Raw genomic sequence first — 23670 nt, 5'->3', positions numbered from 1 at the left:
CTATCAAGAAAAAATAAAATAAAACTCAAGCTGTAAACTATTCAGGGAACCCTGTCAGTTGATACATTACTGTAATATTAAATATTAAAATGATCAGACAAAGCTGTTCATTACATATCAACTGCTTATTATTATTATTATTATTATTATTATTATTATTATTATTATTTTAAAGATAAAATAAACCAATAAAAACAGATTTGTAGCCCTATACAAACATTTAATTAGCACAAAAGGCCGTTTTTATAATAATAACTTTTTTAATGATGTTTTCACTCCAATTCGTTTTTTAAATATATTCTTAAATGTAGGCTAAACATGTAGGCTAAACATAAACTTGTTTTCGTGACGGATCTAATCAAACATGCATTAAATAAGACATCACTAACAACTTAAGTAAAAATGTAATATAGTGCATATCTTTCGCAAAAAGACTTTTTTTATTATTTTTCTAGCTAACAAACTGTCCAGCTGTGGACATCGAAAGGCTTTCCTGAGGGAAATGTGGGCTTACCGTTGGCGTAACACGTGACAGTTTGCTGATGACGTCTGCTCGCGGTTGAAACACTGATTGAGGCATAATACATTTCGGTAAGTTATACTGTATCTCAACATACCTTTGGATGTTCACTCATGTTTATTTAGTGCTTTAATAGCCTACAGGGGAAGAAATGATCGGTTCACGTGCCGCTTGAACTGAGGCGCAACGATCGATCACGCGCCACACTAAAAAGAGCGCCAAAACGACATTTATCGACAGGATTTAAAAGCTGAGACTTTCTTTTAAGATAAGTTTTGTTCACGCATAAACAGAAAACAGCATCAATCAATAAGCTAGTGTGTTTTGGGCGGTTAGGTGGTTTCTAGATTGTTCTGTGGTTGTAAAGCGACTAGGATGTTCTGGGTGGTTGTTAAGTGGTTGCTAAGGTGTTCTGTGTGGTTAAGCTGTTACTAGGTTGTTGTTGTTGTTGTTGAGTGGTTCATGGTCTAGGTGTTGTTAAGCAGTTGCTAGGTCTAATGGTTGTTAGGGTTTTCTGGGTGGGTATGTGGTTTCAATGTTGTGTTGGTGCTTGTCAAGCAACTGCAAGGTTGTTCTGAGTGGTTGTTAATTGATTGCTTGGATGTTTTCAGCTGGATATATTGCTAGGGTGTTCTAGGTGGATGTTAAATTGTTCCTAGGTTGTTAAGTGGTTGCTAGGGTATTTTATGTTGTTGCTCCTTGGCTCAAGTCAAAAGGTGGTGTCTCAAATCCTATCCCAAAGAGTAACCAGTTGTCTGATCAAAAAGCCTGTAATCTATTGCAGTATTTTTGTTCTAGCTATTCATTTCTAGCTATACCTTTTCTTATTGACCTTTTAATAAACCGTATACAGTATAATAGATAGCTAAGCATACTAACCAGTTAGCAATGCGCTTAGCCAAATTTCTGCAGCCAATTTCTGTATATAGTTGACTTGCTCTTGGCAGGACAAATGTGTGGCAAAGATTTCTGGGTTAAACTGCTGATTCGGTGGGGAACATACAGAGATGTTCTTCTTCAACTCAGCAGCATATTAACTGTTTATGATAGAACTGAGTTTTTGTTACATTTGGATCAGTGGTTCTGTTAAAGAGGTTGTTTGCGTTTCATTCATCATTCTGCAGAGAAGATCCTGCTTTATTCACTGTAAAAAAATATTGTTTTAACTTAAAAAGTAAGCGTTCATGATGCCTTATAATTTTAAATTTAATCAGCTTAAATGTGAAGATAGGCCTAGGCCTATATTAACTGACAATTTGGATATTTGAGTTATCTCAAGTTATTTTAACACTAAATTTAAAGTAGTAGGCCTACATTTTTATCTGATTACAGTAATAATTTTTCTTTTCAGCTTTTGAGGAAGGTTTATCATCATTGTATTGCATTGCATTATAATTAAAACTACATAAGCTTTGATCATAAGCTTTTACATATCATCTTACTAAGACATATTATGAGATAGGCCTATAGAGTGAAAAATTATATTTAAATGCATTTTATTTTATGTAAGTAATATCTATACAGCTGTAAACTCATTGATTTACATTTCAAGCATCATAATTTCATATTACTTTTTGCCCATATACATTGGGGAGAACAAGTATTTGATACACTGCCAATTTTGCAGGTTTTCCTACTTACAAAGCATGTAGAGGTCTGTAATTTTTATCATAGGTACACTTCAACTGTGAGAGATGGAATCTAAAACAAAAATCCAGAAAATCATTGTATGATTTTTAAATAATTAATTTGCATTTTATTGCATGACATAAGTATTTGATCACCTACCAACCAGCAAGAATTCCGGCTCTCACAGACTTGTTAGTTTTTCTTTAAAGGGATACTTCACCTCTGGGAAGATGAATGTGTATTTAAAATAGGTCATTTAAAGGACAAGTTCGGTATTTTACACTTAAAGCCCTGTTTACAGATCGTTTCTGATGAAATAGAACGGTTAAGATTAAAATTTGGTCACATGCTGCTGTCCCGAGAATTTTAGGTTTATTTCGCTTTCCCCCCCACCTACAGAATGGCAGCCTATGGGCACTGGAACAATCCTTCATAAAACGCATGAAACTTTCGTTTACAAAGACATGAAACTCACCGAGTGGTCAGGGGTGTCCACTGATATGCTCACACAAAAATCGCTGCAAAAGATGCTTTCCAACAGGTGTTTTACCATTCGTTGTAAAACTGTGGACCTATTTTTCCAAACGTCTCACACCCGTAGATTCTTCCGTTGAGAGCTTGAATAATAAACACTCCAGCCCAGTTGGTGGCGATAATGCACCTTTGCCAATTGCAAGCAAACCACTGGCATTTAATTGAATACACAGAAGAAGCAGAAGAAGAAGCGGCGGAGTAATACCGTACCTCACACAGCACATTCAATGCAAGTCAATGGAGTTGGACAAAAACTACGATAAAACCTGTTGGAAAGCATCTTTTGCAGCGATTTTTGTGTGAGCACATCAGTGAACACCCCTGACCACTCGGTGAGTTTCACGTTTTAGGAAGGATTGTTCCAGTGCCCATAGGCTGCCATTCTGTAGGTGGGGGGGAGAAGCGAAATAAACCTAAAATTCTCGGGACAGCAGCATGTGTCCACATTTTTATCTCAACCATTCTATTTCATCAGAAACGATCTGTAAACAGGGCTTTAAGTGTAAAATACCGAACTTGTCCTTTAAGTAGAAGAAATGTGAAGAAATTTTTGAATTTGGAGCTTTCTAGACTGAGAAAAGCCAGAAAATGTATTTTTGGCTCATGTGGATGAAAGACAACAACTCCCAGAATGCACTTGCTTCGCTGCCTTAGGAGGCCACGCCTACCGGTAAGAGTGCGCACTAGTTGAAAACAACAAGGCTTAGCCTACGTGATGAGTTTGCCAGGGATCTCTAGAGATCGCCCAAAATGTCCGGGATTCGGCTTTTGCGTTCTACAGTTGCCATTCATTATGTTTACTGTGGCGAGCAGAACGAGGCTGACGGCCGCGGGAGAACGACGCGAGGCCGGTGTTACTGAGACGCGCCGGGTCTCGCATCTCTCACGGAGGAGCGGGAATTTTCTTAGCAAGGGTAAAACGCACATCAACCGATCACTTGTTTAGCGTTCATGTAAACACTGCATTCAGATTCACCAATCGGAATGAATTCAGTTAGATTGAAACAAAAGGTGAGCTGTATGTAAGTTAAACAATGAATGGCGAACGCAAATGCTGAATCCCGGACATTTTGAACGATCTCGCCCGCCGGACAAGTCCGGGAAAAGGAGGATGGTTTTCCCTACTTACTCAGCTTTCTCCTACTATTCAGCTTTCTCCACAGAACAAGAGCCTGCTAGCTTAGCTTCCATAGAAAGACGGCTGACACTGTGTACATTCTGTGAGTGAGATCCCTCCCTGTATGGGCGGGCTGAAAACATGCGGAACAACGCCATCTACTGGCTGTAGTCTTTAGCCTCTGGCCAGAAAATCCTTTTTTTTCCAGACAAAAAATACATAAATCTCTTGTCTCAGGGGGATATGAGGGTGGAAAGCACGGTAATTCGAAAATACTACAGGTTTTCTACTAATACAAAGCTTAATGCTAAATCCTGAAGTAACACTTTAAGAAGCCCTCTTGTTCTCCACTCATTACTTGTATTAACTGCACCTGTTTGAACTTGTTACCTGTGTAAAAGACACCTGTCCACACACTCAATCAAACAGACTCCAACCTCTCCACAATGGCCAAGACCAGAGAGCTGTGTAAGGACATCAGGGATAAAATTGTAGACCTGCACAAGGCTGGGATGGGCTACAGGACAATAGGCAAGCAGCTTGGTGAGAAGGCAACAATTGTTGGCACAATTATTAGAAAATGGAAGAAGTTCAAGATGACGGTCAATCTCCCTCGGTCTGGGCCACCATGCAAGTTCTCACCTCGTGGGGCATCAATGATCATGAGGAAGGTGAGGGATCAGCCCAGAACTACACGGCAGGAACTGGTCAATGACCTGAAGAGAGCTGGGACCACAGTCTCAAAGAAAACCATTAGTAACACACTACCCTGTCATGGATTAAAATCCTGCAGCGCACGCAAGTTCCCCCTGCTCAAGCCAGCGCATGTCCAGGCCCGTCTGAAGTTTGCCAATGACCATCTGGATGATCCAGAGGAGGAATGGGAGAAGGTCATGTGGTCTGATGAGACAAAAATAGAGCTTTTTGGTCTAAACTCCACTCGCCGTGTTTGGAGGAAGAAGAAGGATGAGTACAACCCCAAGAACACCATCCCAACCGTGAAGCATGGAGGTGGAAACATCATTCTTTGGGGATGCTTTTCTGCAAAGGGGACAGGACGACTGCACCGTATTGAGGGGAGGATAGATGGGGGCATGCATCGCGAGATCTTGGCCAACGACCTTCTTCTCTCAGTAAGAGCATTGAAGATGGGTCATGGCTGGGTCTTCCAGCATGACAACGACCCGAAACACACAGCCAGGGCAACTAAGGAGTGGCTCCGTAAGAAGCATCTCAAGGTCCTGGAGTGGCCTAGCCAGTCTCCAGACCTGAACCCAATAGAAAATCTTTGGAGGGAGCTAAAAGTCCGTACTGCCCAGTGACAGCCCCAAAACCTGAAGGATCTGTATGGAGGAGTGGGCCAAAATCCCTGCAGTGTGTGCAAACCTGGTCAAGAACTACAGGAAACGTATGATCTCTGTAATTGCAAACAAATGTTTCTGTACCAAATATTAAGTTCTGCTTTTCTGATGTATCAAATACTTATGTCATGCAATAAAATGTAAATTAATTACTTACAAATCATACAATGTGATTTTCTGGATTTTAGTTTTAGATTCCATCACTCACAGTTGCAGAGTACCTATGATAAAAATTACAGACTTCTGCATGCTTTGTAAGTGGGAAAACCTGCAAAATCGGCAGTGTATCAAATACTTGTTCTCCCCACTGTAAATATCAGCAACTATACCAATTTCATATTTTTGCTGAGTTTGGGCCTCTGAATAAAATGTAGTATTTCTTCCTCCTCAAGCTTCATATTCTCACTATCATACTATATGAGTCATAAAAGCATGATGTATCAAATATAAACAATCACCATTCAGAATTGAATTGAGAATGGCCTTTAAAGGGTTAGTTCACACAAAAATTAGATTTCGGTCACAAATATTGAATTTGCTGACGTAGAACCCTGGAAGTGCTTCACTAGGCATGTTTCCATTACAGATTTGCACAAAACTTTGCGATTTTTTTTTTTCTAAATGTCGACAAAAAACGATTGCGAAAAGACGACGTTTCCATTAACTGATGTGACTAAAACATCATTTTTTCCTCTTGCGATAATCATTCCAGAAATCATGGCAATGGATGTTGGTAGGTTTATGTATATCCCAGCCACTGCACTGGCCATTATTATTATTTGAAGAGACAGCCTGATCTCACGGCAATTCGTACGAATTCTACGAGGTGGCTAATTCGTACGAATTCATACCACCTCACTCGTACGAATTCGTACGATTTTTGCTAAATCGTACATATTTTACGAATTGCCAATTCGTATGAATTCATACGAATGACCTACCCCTGACCCCGCCCCTAAACCTACCCATCACGTGGGTTTAGACAAATCGTACAAATTCGTACGAGTGAGGTCGTACGAATTCGTACGAATTAGCCACTTTTTTATCACTCGTACAAATTCGTACGAATTGGTCGTGAGATAGCGTTGGAAGAGACGTATGTGTGTTATTCAAGCATTAATGGTAAGGAAAGACCCTTAGAATTGGAGCGGCTGGTGTTTATGGGTGTTTCTCCCTCATATCTGCTTCGAGGTCTTGACTGTGTCATTTTTTTGAGGTTTAGAATCCATTATTCCTGTAATTATTTTGTCTTTTATGAGTTTAATGAAGGACTCTGTCTCATATTCTGTCCAAACATACCGCGTCATTTACGTCAGATGACCTGTAAATGTGCAAAAACTGTTTCCATTGCAGTTCTGCGAAATATTTCTTTTTCGAATTGCCTGAAAAACCACCTCATGCGAGCGTAAAAACTTTTTTGCGATAAATGGGAGTTTTTGCAAAATTGACTTGTTTCCATTGGGCGTATTTTCAATTCACAATTTCCATTTGCGCAATTTGAAGGGTAATGGAATGGTAATGGCGGCTACTGTTTACAAAGTGAACAGCGTCAGAGACTGACACGAAAGAGAAGAAATGGTTGAATAAAGTGTTTATTTATTTATTTATTTATTTATGCGCACAAAAAGTATTCTCGTCGCTTCATAACATTAAGGTTGAGCCACTGTAGTCACATGGACTATTTTAACGATGCCTTTACTACCTTTCTGGGCCTTGAAAGAAAGTGGTAATGTATGCTGTAGGTGGGGGGTCAGAAAGCTCTCGGATTTCATCAAAATATCTTAATTTGTATTTCCAAAGATGAACGAAGGTCTTACGGGTTTGGAACGAGATGAGGGTGAGTAATTAATGACTGAATTTTTATTTTTGTGTGAACTAACCCTATAAATTCTAATTCAGTTCCTGAATTTGAACTGAGGTAGCAAACAGGAGGCAGAGGAAGTAGAATTACAGAGAATCTTCTTCCTCCAGAAGGGGGCGTTAGAGTCTCTCCCAGTGTCTGTATTTGAATATATTGTGTTTTTTTTCTCTTTTTTTTTTTTTTGAGGCTGTCATTTGAGACTTGCAACTTGAGTCATTTTCTCCTGTGTCTCCTCTGTAAATACATAATGCAGAAAGTATAGGAGCTGGCACGCCGTCTGATTGCAGCTATTTCAAGTGATTACAGCAGAACGTCTCTGTCGCTGCTGCTCGTCCCTTAAACGCTGCAGGACGGAGCCCGCTGGGACCCCATTCCTCCATTATATCATTAGTCCTGCGGCCGGAGAAAACACGAGACGACTGCTTTTACTTATAGAGCTCTGACCGCAGCCGTCTGCTACTGTAACACACACTTCCCACCGGAAAATCACTCACATCTCATTCATGTCTCAAGTGTTTCTCCAAGAGCACAATGAGATTAAATGGAGGCTTTTGAGTCTCATGCTTCTCAGATGTTTCTCCTGAGGATAAAATAACTCAAATAATCTCACGTGTCTCTCTAGAGTTTCAAAAGTGTGCAGGCAAAAGGCAGAGATCTCAATTTGAGCTCAAATGTTTCTCAGAACTTGGTCAGTCGTTTTTGGCCGTGGTCACACTAGACTTAACCCTTTAAACATGAAAGTATTATACAATCATTTGAGACATTTCTCCTTATATAGAATCTTTTTTACATTAAGGGTTCTTTAAAATTGAGTCAGGAAACCCAGAGTTCTATATAGAACCCCACTGAAGCTTCTATTGTAAGAGTGTAATGTATTGAATCAGTGACTTTGCTGTTGAAGGGCGTCTGAGAGAGTGAGAATGGGGGTTTTGTTGTATGAGGGTGGGCAGTAAGAGCTCAGACTGTAAACAGCTCTACGTGGCTGTTTGTTATTGAGTGTACTCGGGTTGGAGCCAACAGTAAAGCTGTCTGTGAATTGAAGTGGAATTCAATAAAGCGTCCGTTAGCTAGTAAACCCCAGCGCCGGACCTTGACGCACCGTGACCCGCCACCAACCGCTTCGCGATTACACCCATAAACCCTGAGGACCGGCCTCTCAGGACCAGCTTAAGCCTTTATTTATGAAGCATCTTAGTGAAGATCGGGTTCCGGCTTCAGATCCGTTATAAACTCATCTCAGATCATCACACTCAAGCTCAGATCATTTACATACACTGATCTGTAGACAAATAAACAACGTCTGCATGGAGATTTTCACAATAATCGTTTTGTAGCTCAACTAAGATGTATAGACGGCTAATTAAGGCCCAAAGCAAGATAATTAAAGAAGCAAACAAACATCTGAAGCCTTCTGTCCACACTGAGGAATGAAGAGAATTTTGGTAAATAGGCCTATTGTTTAATGATTGATCATTTAGCAAAAGGACTATCACATGGATATTTTCTGAATGCTGATGGATGAAAACAGCATTTCAGTCATTTTGTGAAATACATGATATTCTAATTAATTAATTAATTTAAAAAAAAACAAAAAACAAAAACAAAAAAAAAAATATATATATAACAAATGTATATTAATATATATACATATATAAATTAATAACAATTTATAGAATATAAAACATAAAGAACTAAAAAATGTATAAAATAATGTTTTATTAAAATTTGAAAACTATTTTTATAGAGCCGCACAAAATTATATTAATATTTATCAAAATAATTCAGTAGTTTATTATTTATTATATACTGTGTATATATATAAATGTATACACATATATATAAAATGTATTTATTTATAATGTATAATATATGTTATTTAAATTTTAAAATATTTTATATAATATAAAAAATAATGTTTATCATTCAAAATGATTGACTACAGTCCATCTTGGCAATTGTTATTTTAATATATATATATATATATATATATATATATATATATATATATATATATATATATATATATATATATATATATATATATATATATGAACTGTTAAAAAATAAAATACACTGCATATAATTGCATATTTAAATGTTCCTGCATGTTTTAAGATTTAGATTGCAATCCTTTAGCAGTATTATTCATTATGGCAAATATATAACCGTTCCACTGCACTATTGGGTTCTGCAGTGAAGAACACACAGTGAATAACAACTTCCTACCTATTTTTATTGTCTTCTGTATGTCTGGTGAACTATTAGATTATGTCTGTAATGTGTTTTAGTTTACTCTGAATCATGTTAAAATATTTCTGTCCATTCAACAACGAAAATATTTCAGCCTGTTTTTGTTTGTAAGTACTATCACTGCCATCATTTTCCAATGTCTCACTTTCTATTTTTTGTCTTGACATTTAAAATTAGCACAGATTCCCAAGAGGTGTTTAGATGGGAATTGTGGGTTTTCTTGGAAATTTGTATTTGTAATTGATTTAATTGCAGTCATTAAACAGCACTGCCAGTATATCACTCACACACACACACACACACACACACACACACACACACACACACACACACACACACACACACTCAGGCTGACTAACAGAATGAGATAAACACTTGAAAGCAATGCAAAGTAAACATCACTTTAAAAAAAAATCAGTTACTTTTTTGAGTAAACTCAACTCAAGTCTGGAAAAAGCCAGGAAAAAGTATTTACAATATAATATAAAAATAGTTTGAATATCTACACTACTGTTCAAAAGTTAACATTCGGTAAGAGTCTTTAAAAGAAGTCTCTTCTGCTAACCAAGGCTGCATTTATTTGATGAAAAATACAATAATAACACTAATATTTGTGAAATATTATTACAATTTAAAATAGCTATTTTCTATTGGAATATAGTGTAAAATGTATTTTATTCCTGTGATCAAAGCGGAATTTTCAGCATCATTACTCCAGTCTTCAGTGTCACATGATCCTTCAGAAATCATTCTGATATGATGATTTGATGATGTCTTTACTGACACTTTTGATTAATTTTATGCATCCTTGCTTGTTGAATAAAAGTATTCATTTATTTCTTACTGACACCAAATCTTGAACGGTAGTGTGTATACGTTCCTACAATACAATTTCAATTTGCTCATGCAATAAAAGCAAAATCTCTGTTTCAGACTTTGGCCTAGAAAATTACAAGTTTTGCCAACACAGGAAACTTTAATTTGTTTCATTGCCATTGTAATCCATTGATTTAGCTGACTTTTAATGCATGATATATCACTGTGAGAGAGATTGAGTGGATAGCAATCGTATTAGAACAGTTGTGGTTGATCTTAAACCATCTAACACCAACATTACACTTCTTTTACCACACACACACACACACACACACACACACACACACGCACACGCACACAGCAACAATAGATACTCAAACTCACAAATCCATCCAGCCAAATATTTGCAGTTGAAAGCTGTGTTTCTGAAGAAACCACCCTTCATGATGTGTCGCGCTCTACAGATTTATCTTGATTCTCCTGAGAGGGGAGAAACGGGCCTATTGTTATTATTATTATTATTTTTAGGAGTGTGAGCCCGGGTCCTTGTGTTATATACCAGCTGCTGTTATCTCTGGTGTCTTTTCAACAGGGGTTGTCTGTGATTTCTCTGGGTCATTTACACGGCAATATTAGTCTTACTGGAGCCTGGCGGTTTCTTGGCTCCCGAAGGTCGTTTATTAAAATCGTAACACGACAAAATACTGCAGCGTATTCTTCAATGTCATTTTCACACAAAACAACTGGGGGAAAAGGGCCGGTTTGATCTCGTAATTACTCAAATGTGAAGACGCCCGTCTATATGGGATCGCGTAGGTCAGTGTGAATGGGCATAAATCAAAGTGGAAAAGCCCATTTCTCATTTCGTGGGACGTGCAGCACCAGGGGGTTTGGGTCCGGCTCTAGAAACGACTGACTGTCTCCTTCTGTTCCTTTACGTGCGATAGAGACGGATTCATCAATATTTAGTCAGGGTATATGTATTGTATATTTGAACATGTGGTTTCACAATTTGTTTTAAGCTCAGTGAGTAAGAAGGGAAAATCAGCCAGGGTGGGTGGTTCAGGGCACAAATGCGTTATTGTTTGGGGAGACAGCCAGGACGCACTGAGCACGCTCAGTCTGAGGTATCATCATCATCATCATCATCATCATCATCATCATCATCATACGGTATCCATTCTAGTGTGGTGTAGGGTTACTGCTGGTGGAACTTCAGTTGGCCTACACTCTTATGATTTAGTGAAGATGTAGTGCTTTTCTATGTAAAAACTCACTGCAGAAGGGATGTGGGTTGATGCCAGGCTGTTGCAAGGGTGTTCTGGGTGGTTGCTAAGGTGATGCCAGGTGGTTGTTAGGTTACTTTGCGGAACTTTTGAGATGAAACAGATTCTTGATGTTTCCTCATAGATTCATAGATGTTCCATCATATAGATTCATACAGTAGATTCTATTCTTTTATCATAAGGAACTTTGTAGATTAAACAGATTCTTGATGTTTCATCATAGAATCTGTTTCATCATATGTTTCATCATAGATTCTCATCAATTTAATAGTTTCTCGTTTCATTTATAGATTCTTGAAAATAAAGAACTTGGCTAGTTATTTTTTATCTCCTCTCTTTGTGGAACTTTGTGGATTCTTCTATGACTTCAGATTGTAAATCTCATTTATTTATTATACACGCACAATTTGGCATGTTTCATTGTGTTATTATCACAAATAAAACAATTGACTTCAAGCTCAAGTACTCAATACGATTACAAAATCTTTAACACATTTTTAACAATATTCATATAAAATAATAATATATATGTGTCACGTAATGGCTGTAGTAGAAATGCGCACAACGAAAGGAGTAGAGTACAAACACAGTCTTTTTTAAATCCACAGTGATCTCAGGAGAAAACGCAAACACAACAACGTTAAACTACCGGTAGACGATACCAGACAAATTAACTGAGGAAACTCAGGACATAAATACATGGGTAGAGTAATCAAGATATAATGGGTCAGGTATGTAGAACTAATTAACAATAAAGGAAACTAACTAGGGAACACAGGCAAACCAAGAACAAAGGCAAAACCAAAACACAATCAAACTAAACTAAAAATCAAAACAGAACAGACACGTTACATTATGCCCCTACATTACGACTTTGCGCCATAAGAAGTCCAATTGAGGAGGAGGGAGGGAGGGAGGGAGGGAGGGCAGGGGCTCTGGAGGAGGATGCAGAGCAGGCGAAGGGCAGGAAACCAGGGAAGATGACAGAAGGAGAGGCCAGAAGCAGGAGTAGCCAGATGACGATGGGAGGAGCCAGGAGCTGGAGTAGCCAGGCGGGGACCTAGAGAACAGCCAGGACGATGGCCCACGGTGACGTCGAGGGAGGGAGTCATGGTAGAGACACCAGGGAGATGAATGATGGAGATGCCGCCGATGGAAGTGGAACCCAAGGGGAAGACGGAGATGGAAACAAATGACACAGATGGCTTAGGAGACGAGTGTCCCAGGTGGAACCATTGTAACCGAGGACCATGGCGGAGCCCAATGAGCCTGATGGAGCTGAAGGGGTGGAGTATCAAAGCGTAGCTGAAGGTCAGTTACTCTGTGGTACAGGCAGAGTGATGTCTAACCAAGGCGAAGCCGGAGGGACGAGGGAGCCTGGTGGAGCCATAAGGATGATTGTCCCCCGTGGAGCCAAGGAAGGGAGGAGCCAAGGTGGAGGCGACTGGTCGATGAGCCGAGGTGGAGAGACTGACTCAGTGAGTGGAGGCGGAGCCTGGGGATCCTCTTGACTAGTTGGACCTATGGAAACCTCCTCTTCCAATTCATCATTGCTCTATAGACCTTATGCGCTAGAGAAATGAGGGTGCCGCCATCTTTAGAATATTGTCTTTTAACTTCCGTTTTTGCGGTCGCCCTGTATATTTCTATGGCATTGCTGTCCAGGAGTAATTAGCTTTTGAAGTGGATTTACTTCATGTAAAGTTAACGAAAGTTATCATGAGGACTGTGATGTTTAAAGCAGATGACTTAAAAAATGTCAGTCGAACGGGAATAAACGAGCCGTTCATTAATAAACACGCAGAATCGCTGTGAAAATACAGACCGGAAGTCAAAAGACAATGAGCGCAGCGCTGAAAAGGGGCGGGGCTACGTAAGGTCTGTACTCGTACTCCACTAATAATTATTCTGTCATACTAATAGGTAGGCTATTCTGTCACACAATGGCTATAGTAGTAACGTGCACGATGAAAGGAGTAGAGTACAAACACATTCCTTATTAAATCCACAATTGAAAACTCAGGAGATTGCAGGAGAAAGTGGAAACGCAATCACGTTAAACTTAGGGGCTGTTTACACAACACCGTTTTCAACTAAAAACTTAGAGCTTTGTATGCGTTTTGGCCGTTCGTTTACATGACAACGGCGTTTTGGATGCCTGAAAACGCAAACTTTTGAAAACCGGTTTCAAAGTGCAAGTTTTTGAAAATGTTTTCCGTGTAAACAACAAAAACGTGAATCTCTGAAGACGATGACGTCATGCACATGCGTATTACGTGTTCAGAATACAGCGTTTTTAGTTGTTTTCGCGGATCCGTGTGAATGGGGATCGTTTTGACAATGCTGTTGTCTGTCTGTGCATGAAAAATTTAAAGTAAAAACTGCTCCGTTTTAAAGATATCGTTGTTGTGTAAACGTACCCTAAGACGATACCGGAAAAATGAACTAAGTAAACCAAGGGCTTAGGCCCCGTTTACACAAAGGGAAAATGCAGATATTTCCCTACAGTTTGGCCTCTCATTTACACGAAAACCCAGTTTTTATCACAGAAAATTTCTAAAAACTCCGGCCAAAGTGAAGATTTCTTATAACGCCGGTTATGTGTTGCCATGTCAACTGGGAGAAACAGGGTTTTAGGTTCTCAAACATCACATTAGTTGTTTTGAAAGGAACAGGAAGTCGCTCGTGTTATTCGTTGTTGTCGATTCTGAGGATTCTGATTGGCTTGCATGGCTTTATCCTTCTCCCTACACTTCTGCCCATAGGTTTGGAAATTGGCATAGTTATGATGGCGCTCAACGGCGTATTTATGCGGGTTGATGTAAATGACAACTTTTTTGAAAACGATGTTGTGTGCACGATGTTATTATTGAAAACGGAGGGGAGGGGGGGGGAATATTGGTTTCTCTAAATACCCGGCTATGTGTAAATGTGGCCTTAAATACATGGGGAGAGTAATCAAGATAAAACTGAACAGGTGTGTAGAACTAATTAACAACCAAGGAAACTAGGGAACACAGGCAAAACAGAACAGGGAAAACAGAACCAAAACTATGACGCACAATGAAACTAAACTAAAACAGAGTACACATGTTATATTATATATCACATTACAAAATATATTTTGGCAATTGTTAGCACAATGTTTTTGAACAGTTGGAATGTGTATTAAGAAGGTAAATGGGGTCAGTTTTGATTTCATGTTGACTTCAAAGCATAAAGCAACTGTTTTGTATCATAGTATTACAAACAGGGATTTTTATTGGAGAGAAAAAGCATAAAGAAGTAAAGAAATATCTTGCCTTCATGGTTTTCATCACATAACGAGCGCTGAAAGGGTCTGGCAGCAGATGCAGATTGGAAAGGCCTGTGAGTGAAGCAGCTCTGATATGTGACATGTGCCGTGTGTTCAGATAAATTTGTTTCCTTTGGAAAACAGCAGCGCTCTTTGGAATTCAGACTGATTGAGTCCATTGTCTCTGCCACTAATACGCCACACGACATATTTAAGGGACAGACAGGATGAATGACTGGTAGCCTTGGCCTCGAACAAAAGACAGAGAAAGAGAGATTTCCTAGCTTTCCTGAGAAGACCCAGACTGTGAATCTGAAACCCATAAATTTGCAGAGCTTCAGCGAGTAGATTGGGTAATGTTTACAAACTTCTTTTAAAAAGAAAATCAGGATATTGCGATGGAATCTATTTGTGTGCTATAGGAAATAAAAAGTAAACAATCTCTTTAAACAATAGGCTATGTTGTTGAATGGATACTTTTGCTTACAAAAAGACCCAAGTGTATCTTGTCAAATGTTTCCAACTTTGGCCAGATTTGCCAAGATACCAAAGTATCAATCAAAAGTCAATATTTTAATGTATTTTTCATATTTATTTATTTATTATTATTTTTTAATTTTAGTTTTATTTTTTTATTTTTTTTATTATTTAATTGAATTTAATAAATGTAATAATTTTATTTTATCCCATCTGTTATTATTATATAATCGGTAACACTTTACAATAAGGTTAATTAGTTAATATTAGCTGTATTTTTGAAAACTAACTTCAACAAAGATGTACAAATACAGTAACAAATGTATTGCTCATGGTTAGTTCATGTTAGTTAATACATTAACTGTTAATGTTAACTGTTAATTGTTTGTTAATAAAAATACAGATGTTCATTGTTAGTTCACGTTAGTTCACAGTGCGTTAACTAATTTTTACAAGATTTTAATAAAATATTAGTAAATGTTGAAATTAACATTAACAAAGATTAATAAATTCTGTATATGTGCGGTTTATTATTAGCACATGCCAACTAATGTAGTTCACTAATGTTAACTAATGAACCTTATTGTAAAGTGTTACCGTATAATCAGTATATAAATTCATTTAATTGAATTTAAATATTGCACTAAAATACAGTGTGCAAAAGTAGTCCGTTCAGTATGCCAACAATTGCATGGATGTTTAGGAAACCCAGGAGCCAACTGTGATAAATGAGATCTCCATGAAATCTGAGGTAAGAAAGAGAAACATCTGATGCCGTTTATGACATTAAACCAGTAGAAAATGTCACTTTAGCCTTTTTGTCGTCACTTCAGGAGACAAACCGACTCGAGTGAACAGTCCATGTTTACAGGATGAAGGAAGCCATGACACAGACTCAAGAGGAAGGTAACGCTAACTGATGCTGGCGTCCGAGCCTTTAAAGACTTAAAAGTTGCCCAAATATATCTCTCTGGCTCTGAGAAGGCTTAGCGTCCAGGCCTTTGACTCTGTGTGTGTTTATTCAGTGCTGGGGTTTGTGTGTGTGAAGGGCAGGTTGGGTCTGTGGTCGTGTGAGGGTTTATGGAAGGGCCAGAGATCAAATCTGTGTTCACACTCGCGGTCGAGTCCAGACCTCCAGCCGTCTGTGTGGCTTTACGGCATTGAGAATATTCAGTGTGTTTATAAAACGGCCGTATAGTGTGTGTGTGTGTATGACAGAATGGGAGTTTATAGGACGGTCACAGTCTGTGTGTGTGTTTATTGAATATGCATATGCTGTGTGTGTGGCTGTCTGCGGGTGTTTTCGGAGGGCAGAGCGCGTGTCTGTGGGTGTTTGCTTTGGGACGAGCTCAGAGACGGTGGCTGCGCTGGTTGTTGGCATGTCAGCTAAAATGTTCAAATGTTTTTATGGGTTAGTGATGATGGTGACTTACAGTACAGTGACCTGAGGCTTAGTGTCTCCTCACTGAGGTAACCTGGGTCATGTTTGCAAACTTCTGTTGAAAATCTGAATAATGTGCTATTAAGTGGAGATTAAGGTCTCCTGCTTCTCAGATGTTCCCCTGAAGTAACAGACCCTGGTAATAAAGTCTCATTTGCCAAATGTTTTAAATTGTGCTCAGATTCACCTAGATACTACAGTATCAATCAAAAGGCAGATTTGAGAAGATTTAAGAGTATCTCAATATCTATTTAAATTTGTATCCATCCAGCCATCTTTTAAAAAAAGACGGAGTTCCAAAAGGTTCCAAAATTATTGCATGAAATGTGAGTAAAAATTGACTTTGGCAAGGTAACATTTATTTTGGCTGGTAACTTTATAAGGAACTGCAACATTACACAGTTTAAGTCACACTGTAATAATGTTAGTTCTAATTATAATCAATTTTATAATAATAGTAATGACTTTTTAACTAATATCAAACCAATAAGATGTATTTAGCGCTGGTCGGTTTTGTCAGATCACTCGCCATTGCCAGATGTTGAAAGGTTCACTCTAGTCCCTGATGATGAGGTGTTATTGAGGGCTGGACCGTCTCTCAGGCTGCAGCTTCTCATCATTGTGAGGTAAAGGTGTGTGTTACTGTTGAATCTGTCAGTGACGGCTGTTCTTCACACCTCAGAGACCCGTCAGCGTTTGGGTGGTCCGCTCGTGGTCCCGTCCATCGCGTGTTCGGTGCCCGAAGCGTTCTTCTCCATGACCCGCGCGGGTATTTTCAGCAACTCGCGATTTGTTGGTTGATTTTGAGGCCTCGGCTTGAGAGCGGTGATATTTTAAGCAGAAGTCTCTCCTCCTCACCGCAAGCATTTTCATAGTCCCCCGCCTGGATCAGAGAGACGTTTCTTCAGAATAAAGTTTGATGGGTTTCCCTGGTACCAACGGCTCTGTCAGTCAAAGCTGGCAGGGTGAGTGCTAAAACAGATGTGTGTGTGTGTGTGTGATTTCTGGAATACAGTCAGTGGATTGTACAGAAGGATTATGACTGGAAAATTCAATCTCTCATAAAGTCTGTTGTCTGCCCTTTATAAATCAAAGCCTGTAGTGAGCACAGAGGATGAAGGACACTGCTGATTTGAAAAGGAGACTGAGGAGGTGGAAATAGAGCCTGTTTTATTAGCAGACGACTGAACGAGAGTTTCACGCACACTTAGACTTCAGAACAATAGTTCGGCCACATACTACATAGTTCCTGAATGACAGCAAGACTCTCGATATGGTATCCATACTAGTGGCCGATCAATATATTTCCAAGGCCGATATGTCTGATATTTGACATTTTGAAAAAAAAATTCTGTTTGGCCGATGAGTGACGTATGCCGGACTTTTATTTTGAAAATGCTGGGTGCCTGGTTTGAAAAAATGGCACAATTTACATTCTTGGATAAATGTTTCCTTTAAAGTGTTTCATGCAGAAAAGTATGGAAGCTTGTTTCCGCCACAGAATGAAAAATGAAAAAGGCTTTTTTTCTAACAATTGCGAGTTTAAATCTCGAGTTTACATCTTCTGATATGTAAAGTCGCAATTGCGAGTTATAAAGTCAGAATTGTGTAAAGTTGCAATTGCGTGTTATAAAGTCAGAATTGAGATATAAACTCGCAATTGCTTGAAAAAAGTCAGAATTGTGAGTTTATATCTCGCAATTCTGACTTTATAACACGCAATTGTGAGTTTATGGGCCCTATTTTAACGATCTGAAACACAAGTATCAAACGTGAAACGCAAGTAACTTTGTGGGCGGATCTCAGGCGCTGTTGCTATTATACCGGCAGGATAAATGACTCTTGCGCCCGACGCAAATCTAAAATGGGTTGGTCTGAAGTAGCTGTATTACTCATAAGTGTGGTTTGGGCGTAACGTGAAATAAACCAATCAGAGTGTCATCTCACATTCCCTTTAAAAGCCGGCGTGTTTGTTCCATGGCGGATTGCTATTATAACAGCGGATTTGCCAGGCACACGCCAGGAGCGGTTCACAACCGAGGAGACCGACGTTCTCGTCAGGGCCGTAAAAGACAGAGAAGTGACATTGTATGAGGATGGGAGAAACCCACCCAAATTAGCTTCGGTTAAACAGGCGTATAATAATTTGGGTAAATGTGTTAGCTAGATTTATGCCTATTTTTTCACATCTTCATGGACACCACAATGATTTCCCTCGTGTGGTAATATTTTTCCTTGTAATTATGTATGGTTTGCAAAAATTGGAACTGCTGCGTCTGTGTAGACGAGAGAAGCAAAGTGCATGCGCGTTGTGCACACGCTACATTATAGCCAAGCATGCGCCCTTAAAATAACATCTGAAAACGCACCACAGACTTTAGACTAGGTTTTTCCTGGTCTGTGGCGGGATACTTTTCTGGAACTGCAAAATAGCACCATGGAACGTTTGCGCCAGAACACGCCTCCTCTTTTCGCTGAACCTCCCCCGGGAGCGCAAGTTCATTCCCTAATTTACCGACGTGCGTCTGTCAAGGGAAAAGTCCGCTGTGTGTCGGGTGCAAAATAGGAATGATACATACGTCGGTGTACAAAGTCAATTGCGCTGGGTGCAAGATAGGGCTCTAAATCTCAATTCAGAATTTATAACATGCAATTGCAACTTTATATCACGCTATTCTGACTTTGTATCTCGCAATTCTGAGAAATAAAGAAATCAGAATTGCAAGATGTAAACTCACAATTGTTAGATAAAAAGTCGCAATTATCTTTCAAAATGTTTTATTCTGTGGCGTAAACAAGTTTCCATAGAGAAGTGTCTACAGTCATTTGCTGAAATTAAGAACTTGTCGACAGCAAGTTTTTGCATTTAAATTTAATTCAGCCCCTTTTTAAAGGAATAGTTCTCTCATTTACTTATCCTTCCCATCTGATGTATAGTCTATATAACTTGTGTTCTATATTCCAAGTCTTCTATATAGATTTGAGGCAAAATCATTTTTTAGAAATGCCGCTTCTCAACAAATCCTGCAGTAAAGTAATAGCATGTGACGCCTTAGTAATGTTCTTTAGTCTTTAGAGTCAGACAGCATTTATATTACAGTGAGTCTATGAAGCTGATGGTATCCTATTCTTTCCATATGCATGTTTCATAACATCTGATTATATTTATTTAGGGGTAAACGTTCTGTTCTGAGATCAGTGCTACGGCTCCTGTGTGGATCCATATGGGCACGAACACCCGTCACCCTGTTTTTCATTAATAACTCAGCAGCTTGATCTTAGATCTGAAGCCCGGCGTCTCTGAACGCATCTCGCTGAGCTTAACGCTACATGTGGAGCACCAGCAGAACCGAGGGGGCTCATAAACGAGTTTATATGAAGAACAGATCAAAATGCAGAGTCTGGTCAAGTTGAAGAAAAGTGGACCGTTTCCTCGCAGAACTTTCACTTCAAAAATGATTTTCTGGTCACGCTTTAGGGTCCAGTTCTCACTATTAACTACGACTTTTGCCTAATATGATGATTTGATGCTGAAGAAACCTTTCTGATTATTATCAACGTTGAAAACAGTTGTGCTGCTTCATACTGTATGTGTGACCCTGGACCACAAAACCAGTCATAAGTCGCACAGGCATTTTTGTGGCAATAGCCAACAATACATTGTATGGGTCAAAAGTTATTGATTTTTCTTTTATGCCAAAAATCATTAGGATATTAAGTAAATATCATGATCCATGAAGATATTTTGTAAATTTCCTACCTTAAATATATAAAAAATGTATTTTTGTGAGTGGATGTAGCAAAATAGCCAACATAAATGGACAACTTTAAGACGATTTTCTCAATATTTCGATTTTTTTGCACCCTCAGATTCCATATTTTCAAATAGTTGCATCTCCGCCAAATATTGTCCTATCCTAACAAACCATGCACCAATTAAAAGCTTATTTATCCAGCTTTCAGAAGATGTATACATCTCAATTTAAAATATTCTTGTAGAAACCTTTTTTCAGGATTATTTGATGAATGTAAACATTTTCATTTAATTTGAAATTGAAATATTGCAAAACATTATAACCATACTGTCACTTTTGATCAAATGTATCAATTAATAAAAGTAATAATTTCTTGTATGTGACCTGTAAGCATACAAAGATGCAAATTATATGTCACAAAAGCTCTAATATTAAAGCACCCTGTAGGTTTAGTCTTGCAGTGTTAGTGGTGATTTTAAGCATAAGTGTTTTGTACTTCGGGACGGTCTAGTTTTGAAAAGTTGTAGATCTGGCGGAGGTAAACTTTCAAGGTTGCGCTCGAGTCATTTGTCTTCCTGTCTCATCCCTCTGTTAAACCAAATGGGCCTGAGAAGGAGCAGGTCAAGCGCAGGGTCGTCCCGTGGCACCAAGCATCCCAAAGCGTTGGCTGGATATTTCAGAGACTTCATTCCTGAGGGAGTTCAGGTTGCAGCGCATACCGTGCTGACAGGAGAGGAGATCTCCTCTGGGACTCCAGTCTCTCTTCTCCTCATCCCGCTGTTTTTAGACTCAGGAGTGACGCTGGGACCAAGACGTGCCGTTTGAAGGGACTTTAGGGTTCAGTTTTACCTCAATGTCCTTGGAGAGTTTTAGTGCACACTTGGTGTCCAAGTTTCCAATCGGAAACCCAATTGAAAGCAGTGGTCTCGGGTTTGGTTTGTGTTGGTGTGCAATTGTTATGAAAGTAATCTAGACTATTCTGAAGAAGTGAACCACTGTTTATGATATATATTTGTCCTGTTCTAGTATAATGTGTTTATCATTGCTGCTTGTCTACATGTCTCCACAGAAATTGCCCTTGGATGAGCAGTTTGCATTCTTCACATGTCTTGCAATGCAAATTTTGGAGGAAAAAAAACATGCATAATAAGTGAAGCTGATGTCGTCTTCTGTGTTGTAGTTGTAGTGGTAAGATAAGATAGTAGTTTGAAGCTTCCACTGGAATTATTGTATTTTTTTAGGTAATTGAGTAATTTGACACAAAAATTAATATTCATATTAATAAGAAATGTATGCTTTTTTTGTACATTAAATCTAAATATTTCTCATATGTGAGTCAAAAAATAATATATTTTTTTTTTTAGAAAAATCACACAAGATATCTTTAATATCACATTAGTTTCTCATAGACATCAGTGAGATTAAATGGAGGGCTAATGGAGACTTTTCTACAATATTCTGAGGGGGGAAAAACAGTAATCTCACATTTTACTTTCACATTGATATCTCTATACTCTTACTGGATGACAACTATGGACTCATTTGTGTCTTTTTTATTTCTCGCATGGCATTAGCAGAAAGTTGATGCTTAAATGAAACGCACAGTAACTGATGAGAGTCTCCTGATGAGAATTCCTGCATTCTTATGCATTTTTCTCGTCGTTTATCTCCTCTCTTCTCGTGTGTGTTCTCGCTGTGGTTTGCATTTAGCACTTTTGGCAGTGGCACCAAAGCCGTCGTTCCCTGAGCACAACAGCGGTGGCCATTAAGCATAATTTGTCTGGTATCCCTGAACTGCAAACTCACAACGGGACTGAAAAAAAGAGAGAGAGAGAAAGAGAGAGGGAGGCATTCCTCAGGTTGTCATGTGGAGATATTGGGCCCCATGCGGCTGTGTGTGTGTGTGTGTGTGTGTGTGTGTGTGTGTGTGTGTGTGTGTGTGTGTGTGTGTGTGTCAGACAGCGACACTGAGGCTCGCTGGGAACTCCCGCAGGACTCACTGTGTGTTTGTGTGTGTTTTAAGGGGGAGGGAAGCAACCTGAGAGGGACGTCCCGCTCCTGACGGTGGGATCAAGCGCTCCTACGGCCAGCCAGGCACCAGCGATCCTGAGGGATTTACACACGTCACCCTCACACTCGCTCTCTGTTTGCTCTGCTCATTCTGCTCTTCTCCATCATTCACTTCTGCTCATACACTCTTAGGAGAAAAGGTTCTATATGGAATCTTAACGGGTTCTGTCATGCGCATCATACTGTATATAGAACCATTTAGGGGTTCCATCATGGGATCATTTTATGGATTCAGTTTTAAGAAAATAATTTTGTTTTGATTCATTTTTCATTTTAATTCAATTGTATGAATTAAGCAGCTGAAAAAATCTGCTAAACATTAAAGTATTATGCAATCATTTGACATTTATCCTTATATAGAACCTTTTTGGTATAATGGGTTCTTTAAACTTTAGTCAAGAACCTTAGTGTTCTATATAGAACCCTACTGAACCTTTTTGTTTTTCTAAGAGTGTACAATATCTGTGTTCTTTGCCTCCTTGTAATGTCTGTCTCTCTTACCAGAGGAAATTGTAAAGTCACCTTTATTTCTATAGCACTTTATACAATACAGATTGTTTCAAAGCAGAATCACAGTGATAAACAGAAAAATAACAGAATCAATGATGCAAATTTTATCATATGCGAGACAAATTCAAATTCTGCTGTAAAGCAGCTGTACGAAGACAATAGTGTAATTATTCATAAGTCAGATGGCTCAGTCTGTTGTGATTGGTCTACTCTGCTCTGATTGGTCAGATGACCCAGTCTGTTGTGATTGGTCTACTCTGCTCTGATTGGTCAGATGACCCAGTCTGTTGTGATTGGTCTACTCTGCTCTGATTGGTCAGATGGCTCAGTCTGTTGTGATTGGTCTACTCTGCTCTGATTGGTCAGATGGCCCAGTCTGTTGTGATTGGTCTACTCTGCTCTGATTGGTCAGATGGCTCAGTCTGTTGTGATTGGTCTACTCTGCTCTGATTGGTCAGATGGCTCAGTCTGTTATTGGTCTACTCTGCTCTGATTAGTCAGATGGCCCAGTCTGTTGTGATTGGTCTACTCTGCTCTGATTGGTCAGATGGCTCAGTCTGTTGTGATTGGTCTACTCTGCTCTGATTGGTCAGATGACCCAGTCTGTTGTGATTGGTCTACTCTGCTCTGATTGGTCAGATGGCTCAGTCTGTTGTGATTGGTCTACTCTGCTCTGATTAGTCAGATGGCCCAGTCTGTTGTGATTGGTCTACTCTGCTCTGATTGGTCAGATGACCCAGTCTGTTGT

The 23670-nt window shown here is 39.0% G+C and overlaps 1 long non-coding RNA gene across 1 annotated transcript in view; it reads left to right on the top strand.

Annotated features, from left to right (window-relative positions):
• Positions 1-515: 515 nt before the first annotated feature.
• The window catches only part of LOC307157469, a 55285-nt gene continuing 32130 nt past the window's right edge, over positions 516-23670 (top strand). Inside the window, exon 1 of the long non-coding RNA XR_013820995.1 lies at positions 516-591. This is a non-coding gene — a long non-coding RNA (uncharacterized lncRNA). The remainder of the gene's footprint in view (positions 592-23670) is intronic.

This window comes from Squalius cephalus (genome assembly GCF_949319135.1).
Source record: "Squalius cephalus genome assembly, chromosome: 1".
Lineage (NCBI taxonomy): Eukaryota > Metazoa > Chordata > Actinopteri > Cypriniformes > Leuciscidae > Squalius > Squalius cephalus.
This window is presented reverse-complemented; position numbering and strand designations above follow the sequence as displayed.